Source organism: Homalodisca vitripennis, chromosome X, assembly GCF_021130785.1.
Source record: "Homalodisca vitripennis isolate AUS2020 chromosome X, UT_GWSS_2.1, whole genome shotgun sequence".
Lineage (NCBI taxonomy): Eukaryota > Metazoa > Arthropoda > Insecta > Hemiptera > Cicadellidae > Homalodisca > Homalodisca vitripennis.
The window spans coordinates 6,329,986-6,337,672 of NC_060215.1; the positions used below are offsets into that span (position 1 = coordinate 6,329,986).

The 7,687-nt window shown below is 31.0% G+C and overlaps 1 long non-coding RNA gene across 1 annotated transcript; it reads left to right on the plus strand.

Annotated features, from left to right (window-relative positions):
- Positions 1-4,744: 4,744 nt before the first annotated feature.
- On the plus strand, positions 4,745-7,092 carry LOC124368639. The gene is made up of 2 exons (XR_006922977.1): positions 4,745-5,135; positions 6,578-7,092. It is a non-coding gene; the product is annotated as an uncharacterized LOC124368639 (long non-coding RNA).
- Positions 7,093-7,687: the final 595 nt, after the last annotated feature.

The following is a 7,687-nucleotide window of genomic DNA, read 5'->3' on the forward strand; positions in this document are numbered from 1 at the left end:
CATTAATGTTCAAGTCACTGGTAATATAAAGCTTTTTCAATTTCTCTCAGCCAGATTAGGAAGTATTCGTAGCTTTAACATTGTCATACTGCCTCTCTTTTCTACGAGTTGATGTGGCTATTGGGGTTTTATCACTATTTTTACTTGCACTGAAAGTTAGTTTATTTTCGAAAACACCCTTAAGTCTTCTTCCTCCATATTTGTCTCACTGAACCTTCTAACTATTTCTTCCTTTAGCTTACTCTCAACTTCTAGGGTTTTAAATTTTGTTTCAGCCACACTTAGTTTTTCTATATATTTATGTAACTCTTCCTCTTTGGTGCTATCCAATTTAAATCTTAGCATTTTTTTTTTTATAATTTGTAAGTGATTTAATTTTTGTTCGACCCTAACAATGTCAATAGTTATTTTATCACTATCATTTCCAGACCCGCAGCAATGGGTGGGTGGCAGGGGTAGGGTTGTTTGCTCCGGGTGGCAAAATTATAGAAGCTCGAGTCGTAGCATTGCAACTATTGTTTACGCATAAGTTTACGCATTTTGTTAGTGTAAGCGCGAATCGCTTTACTGTCGGGTCAAAAATACAGATATCCGTGTTTTATATTAATCACAAAATAACTAACAGTACTAAAATTTTGGGAATTAATTTAAATTTATATTGTTTGTTTTTGCATTGAAACGTATAAAAACAATTATTTACGAATAATAAATTCCAATAACGTCAGAAACGGTGTTTGGTAGTTACCAACCAAATTACAAAATTTAAAATTTCGTTAGCCGGAAACTTGAAATCCCCCAATTAAGACTAAATTTTCATACAAGGCAGGTAAAAATTTACTGTTTTAATATATAATTTTACACATATATTATTAAAACGTGTGTTATTAAATTACGATTTCAGCTTTTACTCTTGACCGAGCGGTTCCAAAGAGTCTACTTCGATCACGTTATATGGAGCTCTTAGTTATTATCCTGGGCTTGTAATTTTGTAAAGCGCTATTTCAAACGTTTTCAGCACAGAGTTCAAGGTTTTATTAATTTTTATCGTGGCCGGCGTCTGTTAATTTTGAAGGTACAAACCGCCAGACTATCGCAGCAACACCGCCCTGGGAAATGAACATTAGACAACAAAGATCCCTGTTAAAGTTCACTGATTATCTATAAGTTTCAAGATAATTTTCAAAAGTTATACCCATGTCTTCAAATTCATACAAATTGTTGCCAGTAAATGTAAATGTAAAATATCAAAATTATATTGTTTGAAGAAACTTTAAATATTTTATATATATTTAGAGTTAAAGAATAAAATTTAACAAATTAATGATATGGATTTAACTCTTTGTGTTTCTTAAGTTTTTTATCCTTAAATATAAATTTTAAATTTGACTTGACATTCAAATTTTTGTTCTTCACAATAAGCTGAGAAACGTCTCATTATAATTAGTCGTAACAGGATGTTAACGCTTGCCTACGCAGTGACAGGATATTCGGGATATGTAAAAGGAGGCCAGCTCTGTACCAGACTTTGCAGCCATAGCGAGCAGAGCTAGCACTCCCCTACGTCTAGTTTAGCTTATGACAGTATTTAACACAGTCATCTACCGCAGTAGACTAGACCTATCGATCTACCCTTGCACCCCAATATCCAGACAGTTACGGTTAATCATGTGCTGCTCCTGGACATTTACAGAACTGTCCTTATTTAAGTGGTATGTTTTACTTTACCCAGTGTGGGTTAAATCGAAATGTATAGACCAACCAGAAGTGAACCCTCTTGGAGACATGTGCGTTGATATATTGCATATTTTTTATTTAAAAAACGTGATTTGATGGGTCAGCGTTAGTGAAGCCTCACTCGAGGGGCTGGAAAATATGTATTTCTCTGTATTCGTCTGTTTATCTGTCCGCACGATGTCCTGAAAAGTAACTGACCTGTACTCATGAAATTACAACATGGTTTAATAAATTAGCAATTTCTACCAATGATCACCATGCAGCAGTGTTCCTAGTTCAGTTACTGCCCACCAGGTCACTGGATGAGTTAGTTTGGACTGAGACCAGTAGGAGCGCTGTTGCTGTTCACACTTCTTTGGTAAGAAAGTAATATTACTATTTAAAATAAAATACAAATATACTAATACATTTTTAAAGACAATATTGTATTTATAAAGTTTTTTTTATAAAATTACTAAATTTGTTGTTCAATATGAATACAAAAAGAAAAAAACTGTAACCTTCTTTCAAAACACTCCCGTCCCCAGATTTATTTGTAAAATCTTTATAAAAATTGCATTCATCAAAAGAAGTTATGGTGAGTTTCCTGTAATTCCAGTTGTTGTATTGCTTAATTTGGGAGCTGTAGTCAGTCATTCTAACCTGAATGCTGAAGTACGGCTGATACTTATATCACAAATTACAATCACTAATTTGATTTTAAGAGATTTACAACGAGATCGATGTTGAATATATTATACCACCTGGTAAGGAATAAAAGTTAAAGTTGTAATTTATAGTAATTGTTTGCATAATTTTAAACTCTTAAACAGAAATCTGGAACTATTTTTCAACCAGACAAACATTTCAATTGGAAATTATTATTTGTTAAATATTTGATTTGTTTGCCTATTCAGGGATGTAAACTAATCGTAAATATTATACACGTGATATTTTAATTGTTTGTGCCGTAGTCAAGCAAATTATAATTTCTTTTAAATAAAAACATTATGAACAGTGCGTTGTGCATGAACATTGAAAAATAACTACCTCAAATATGCAGACTTGACTTCAAAATTATCAAAAGCTATTCAATAATACATAATGGAATTGTAATAAAAGATTTTGTTATATAAATAAATATATATATATTATAAAAAGGAGAGGCCGATCCCCTTTTAAGCCTTTTTATGTCCGTCCTCGTGGGCCACTGTCGATACAGTACGAGATTGATTGTACTGATAAAAAGTGCAACAGTCACAGACAGGATTTGAACCTGCGCTATCTCTAACTCAGACCCAAAGTCCAACGACTTAAGACCGCTCGGCCATCGGCACTCCCAATATATGTATGGCCCAATAAATGTATAAGACCTGTACCATTTTCCGACTTTAGGTCCTCAACACACTTCTTTTTAAGGCGGTGCTATTAACTTTGCGTTTGGAAAATATTAAATACAAAGCTCTTTGAGATAACTTCCCGCATACAAGAAATGTGGAAAATTTTTATCACTCTACATGAAATCACAGGTATTAAAGTATTACGTTTAGGCAATGTTGTAATCAGTTCCAAATAAAAATAACTGAGGATAAATATGAAAATACTGCTATAAGTTATAGCTTCTGGGAGTGACATGTTTTAATATTTGTAAAAACTTTAATTTCGTAAAGTAATAAAGTTAATAATTAAAACTAAGTTATAAAAATTGTCTCATTTTTAACAATATCGCCTCCTTAAATACACATGTTTATTCTAATTCTTATGTTTATTATATAAAGAAAACTACTTTGTTTGTTGTAAAATATTATTTAAGTACTTAAATTACTTATGATTATATTACTGAGTAATGTTCTAAACTAACTATAACACAAGAGCTAAGAGTGCAGAGTCTTCCTAGAATGCTGCGCTTGACATGTTCAACAGTGCTTGCACAATATGCACGATGCTTGACGCACTCACGTTGAACATTTTGAGATCGACTATACTTACCATTTTAAAAAAACGTCATACACCACGTAGATATGGTTTTTGTGGTAAATTCTAGTTTGTATAGGAGTAGAACCACCATCATCAATAAAACAGGCTGTACTTAACGATTTAAAAGGTTTTGAAAAAGTTACATATTTAATTTACTTTGAAGAACATTTTAGAACTTTATATTTTTAAAGTAAACACAGTTCTTATTTAATTTTAAAATCTTATTCTTTTTACAATGTTCTAAGAAATTTAATTCATTGGTATAAATTTACAGTTAGCCTAAATTTAAAACACAAGTCAAATGTAGTTTAACATGAAGATTGACGCTACTAAAGCCTATGTGAACTCAAAATAGGACACAAAAACTGTCCTAAGAATATATATATATATATATATATATATATATATATATATATATATATATTGAATTTAAAACCCAATTTGATGCTGTAATAAATTCAACAGTCAAACAATAAAGACCTCCTTTAATAAAAATATAACTGAATACTGGAATTAAAGTTAGGACGCTTGACCAGTTGCTACACTAAAACTGCTATTATAAGATTTTCTATTATTGACTCGTATCATTGGAGTTGATTAGCAAGATAATGAAAGCAGAGAATTTAAAGTTAGTTTTTATTACAAAACTTAGTCAATGTTCCTATAAACAAAATTATGAATTCAAGCCATACACTAGCATGGTCAGATACTATACCGTGCTCAAGTAAACAACAAGAATATAGATTTTTCACGTAAACAGGAACGTAATCTCAACTTTACTGTCACAATATAATGCACACTAAGGGAAGAGTGGTACAAACCAGTAAACAGGAAGTACAAACAAACAAGTACAGTAAATCAAGATCGTGCACAGTACACTTATTGCCTTTACGAAATTAACAATCGAAATAACCTTTCCTAAACCTCACGATGAGTAAATAAAACAATCGATAAGCAGAACCTGTCGATAACAAACAAATCGATTGTATTAACTTATCTTAATCGCGCATCAATAACGACGATAACCCTAGCGACACGCAGTTATTGATGGGAATAACCGATTGAAAACTACTTATTCATTCTACTGTTGGACACACCAATTCAATAGTTTTTAATTTCCGTGTGAAGATTTGTATATTGGTTGAGAATTATTTCAGGCTTTGAATGTTAATTACATTACATAATTACAAATTTAAAACATTCTTTAAAAGATAGATCGCCAGATCTATCTCTCGTCGAGTACTTTGTGTAAGGTCACATTAAAACAATGTCTATAAAGCGAAACACCGGTGACATTAGTGACCTTAGACAGGACAGAATAGCAGCGGAAATAAAAAACTACCGTGTAAATCCATACAGGGTGCCGTTTCAAGTTTCTGCAACAGGTTTGGACATTGTTAAACTGTCCTGGGACAGCAATTTGAACAACTGAAATAAAATCACAGGTTAGTAACATTTAGCAGTTTTATTGATTAACGTAATTTTAAATAATAGCGCTAATGTAACTTAACGTTAACAAATTTCAAAAAGCCCATGTGGGGGAAATAGTTCACTTTTATTTCCTAGAGGGGTGTCCTGAGTTTAATTTTTCTATCTTAGTCCATCGAAGGTTGAGCAGGATCCATCCACGCTAACTTAATTAATTCAATGCGCTGCCATTTTTTACTGGGTTGAGATAGAAAGCTGTATTTTCCACTGTTGTTGTTCTATCAAGACCTTTCAGATGAGTTGCCACTTAATAGGTCTTTACATTTTGGGGAACCCATGTATTAATAATTACATGTATTTTAATTACTACTTTCTACATACATAGTCGTAGCTAATAACAAATACATCCGTCAATAGCATTTCTAGTAATGTAATTATTTATAAATATATAACGAACGAAATAACTTTTACTAACTGACATATTTTCGATTCGCAATCAGCTGCGATTCAATGTTTACATTAAAATGACTGAAAGCATCATCGAACCACTTGAAATGTATATGCTGACATTTAAGCTTTTCTGAACTTTGGTAATGTATTAAAGAAACACATAAACAAACAACAATTAAATCTGCGGACGGGATCTTCTGCAGTTTGATATTTTTGTAGTTATATACTGTAATTAATCCGCATTTTAAATAACGTTTAACGTTATTTAAACGTTTAAATTTGTAGTGAAAAATAGAAACTTATTGTCTAAATTTGGACATTTTCTCTGCCCTATGATGCCATGATGGGGAACTTCTGGTTTCAAAACTAACCTCAACGTAGATAAGATATCTGGAGTTGTTGTGTACCGCACGTGTGTTACTTTTTGTATACATAAACATATTTCTAGTTTTCCATTACATTTTTATGGGAGGACAATAGATTTCTTATTGGAGGAAATGACGTACATTTTGACATCTTCAGCACTACAATATGAAATTAAACGATACTGTAGTTTATCGAACCGTATGTGTTGCGGCATATTTAAACTATAAACGTAATATTGCCTATAAGAGATATTTTAAGCTCTAAACAATTCAAGTACTTTGGGGTGTTATAGTAAACTATAAAAATGTTCCAATTGTATTGCTAGTTATACAATTATACTTAATCTTTAAACTCATGAGCTGCGATTCAACATTCAGGTAAGAATGACTGAATGCAGCTTTCAAATAATGCAAAACGAAATCACAACAATTTTAATGTAATAAAGACATAAATTAATATATAAAAATACTACATTTAATCCTACAAGCGAGAAGTTAGGTTAAATTTACTTGCTCTGTCTGTATGTATTTTTATGTACAACAATACATAGTTTTATTGATACAAATTTGTATATATTAAAATTTTATATTATTTAAGAAAGATTATAATTTTTAGTTTAAATAATGATGAATATTCGTTTTAGTGGAAATGTACAGCTACAAGGGCGCACCTAGCGACGTCAGTCAAAACTAACTCGGCCTTCCATCTGGTGGACAAAACCTGAATTAGCATTTTCGTAACATCCAGCATAACATCTGAAATTTGTATTGTTAATATTAAAACTGAGCACTAAAATTAAAATTTAGATTATTGCCTAATTGTGTAGTGAAAACTGTAATTATTTTTTTACTTCGTTAATCATTGACTGATATCACCAGGATTAATTTATCAAATTAGTTAAAGGAGAGATTTTAGAGTAAATTACTATGGATTTTATTTTTTATTTCATTTATATTAATTATATACCTCAAGAGATGAAACGACATGAACGGCGGTATCTGTTAAATTTATTTTAAAATAATTCAGCCTGTAACCTGGTGAGTAGGATCAGAACTAGTGTTACTGTTCCCCTGGTGGCCAAAAGGTAAAACTACTATTCTTATTTTAATTATAGCCTTTTATGACAAATATATATATATTATATTTCACCGTGAAAAATATGTTGTTTAATTATTCACTGTGAACTCATGAACATTTTTTTCAGTTTATATGTGTATAGTGTTTAGTCATAGCCTTTATGCATAAGACAATGTTCGAATGATGAAGAACATTGTCTTCAGTAAATATTGCTATAATTGTATTTTTGCTAATAGGCTTTGTTCTTTGTTTATCACATGTTTAATTAATGTAACATGAAAACCAAGATGATAGTGTCTGACTACAGGTTGTCAGGACAAATAATGTAGACTTACCTTCTGAATCTGTGCTAGGTTATTGTAATTGGATGAAAAATAAAAAAATTAGGATTTACAAAATTCATACAAAAGCTTGTTGTTTAAAAATTCATATATAACATATATTTTTTCAAACAAACACTTATAAAACTAGTAGGGACTCTTACTAATACAATTGGTTAAGGGTATTTTAAATGTTAAAACACTGTTGATTAACCAGTTTCAAATAAAAATAACCAAAGTGAATCAAAATAATCCTTTAGAAGACTTTTAAGATGCTGCACAAGGCAGTATTGTGTTGAATAAATGCGATTGTTTTGAAACTAAATCGGATTTTCTTTTATATGTTATACCAAAAA